We start from the raw sequence: 2300 nt of genomic DNA on the forward strand, positions 1-2300 counted from the left end.
CTCTGGGCATTTCCAGAGGGCAATGGCCATGAACAATTCATCTTTGTATCCTCAGTGCCCTGCACAGGCCTGGGCACATAGCAGGTGTCAGAGGATAAATGAATGATGGTGATGACAAAATCCCCTAAGAATCCTATATTCATTCCTTCATTTAGATATTTACAGAGCACAATGCCAAGGGCAGGGAAAATAGGCTGGTGAACAACAGATACAGCGCCTGCCCTGGAAGAAATTCTAGGCTGGTTGGGGAGAGATGTGGAGAGAGACAACATCGGGCCAGAGTGATCAGGGTGTCACAGAGGCCAATGCTGGGGACTTCAGAGATCCAAGGAGGCCCTTGGCCCTGTCTGGCAAGGAGGAGGCCAGAGAAAGTTCCTGAGAGAGGTGCTTCCTCTCGGTGCTGGCCCTGCCCGTCCCCTTTGCCCTTGCAGAGCTGCGGGGAACTTGGGGAGTCAGGAGGGAAACATAAGGTACCATGTATCCCATACAATCTCACACCTCCTTTCCTTCAAAGGTGACCTCCACTATGGTGGTCACTCCTATTTATATCTTGTATGTTTTCTACATGAATATAGTATTATTTTACACATTTTGAAATTGTATGTGCATAGCATGATGCTGTATGTGTCCTTCTATATGTTTTCTTTGTTTGATCACAGTATGCTTGTGTGGTTTTAGCCTTCTCGATGCATATTGCTCTAGCTCATCCATTTTCTCCGCTGTATAGTACCCCATTACATGAATATACAGTCACCCCTTACTATTAGAATATAGTCCCTTCCTGACAGCAAATTTGTGAATAGTGAAAGCTCATATTATAGAATTTTGACAAGGAAAAATAATATGTTCCCAGCCCATCCAAAAACCCAAATTAATTTTCCTGAAATATCATTAAAATTCTTTAAAACTATAGCAATCACCAACCATTTTTGCAAAGTATGGAGCTGCACTGTCCATGACGGTATCTATTTGTCACATGAGGCTATTTAAATTTAAATGTAAATTAATTTAATGTCAAAACTCCAGTTCCTCCAATACCTTAGGCACATTTCAAGTGCTCAGTAGCTACATGTGGTCAGAGGCTACCACACTGGACAGCAGATATACAATATTTCCATCATTGCAGAAAGTTCTAAAGCATTGAAAACACTAACACCAAATGAGCTTTGTCTTCTCCCACATAGAAGACTGTCACGTATGTTTTTCACTTAAGCCAAGCTCACGTCTCCCACCATCCAGTCCTCTCAATGAGCTGTACGGCGTCCACACTTTCTTCTCATCATGTGTAGGCACTTCTAGGCCTCGCAGGCTCACCTACTTTCTTCTCAGGCTTTCCTACTTTCTTTGAAGACAATTTCACTTAATAACAAAGAAAAGGGAGTAATGATTCATCCAAGAAGGTAAGGGCATGAGCATGAGAGCAATGCTATCCTATCGAGAGGACAACTGGGTTAGAACTGCAGCACACTGGGCGTCCTCTCACCCGGATTCATGTTGATGAACATTTGCAAGTTTCTACTATTTGCAACCCATTATAACAAATATCACGAGAATGAGAGTTCAGATAGTGAGGATATCTGAATAATAATTTATTTCTCCATTCTCCCATGGGTGGATACTTAAGATTACTCCCAATGTCTTGCTATAAGATACAGTGTTGTGATGTACATTTTTATACATGTGCAAAAGTTCCTCCTGGTATATACCTTGGAGTGAAACAATTCAGTCTTAGACTATGTGCATCTTCAACTTTACTAGATATTGACAAATCACTCTTCAACCTGGCTGTGTTCAATTTCCAGTTCCACCAGCAGCATATAAAAATTCCTGTCTCTCTATAACCTCAACAAAAATTATTGCTATCAAACTTTTACAGTTTTGCTGATCAGATATGGGCGAAATGGTATTTCATTCTGGTTGTAATTTAAATTTCGCTGGTTGATAGTGAGGTGGAACATCTTTTCATATGCGTGTTGGCCATACTTGCTTTCTTTTCTGTGAAATTTGTGTCTATTCATGTCTTTTGATCCTTTTTCTATTAGGTTGTTTGGCTTTTCTTTATTGATGTGTAGAAGTTATTTTTATATGCTGGATGATAATCCTTCATCTGTTATATGTGTTATGATGATCTCTCTGTCTATCTTTTCACTTTTCTCTTTAGCATTTTTGGATTAACAGAACTTTCATTTTATTTTATTTATTTAAATTTTAATTGCCTTGAGCATCCATTCCAAACAGAAAGAACTTTTAAAATTATACCTGAGTTTACTACTATTTTCCTTTATAATTTTTTCTTTGCT

The sequence above is a fragment of the Microcebus murinus genome, chromosome 4, assembly GCF_040939455.1.
Source record: "Microcebus murinus isolate Inina chromosome 4, M.murinus_Inina_mat1.0, whole genome shotgun sequence".
Taxonomy (NCBI): Eukaryota; Metazoa; Chordata; class Mammalia; order Primates; family Cheirogaleidae; genus Microcebus; species Microcebus murinus.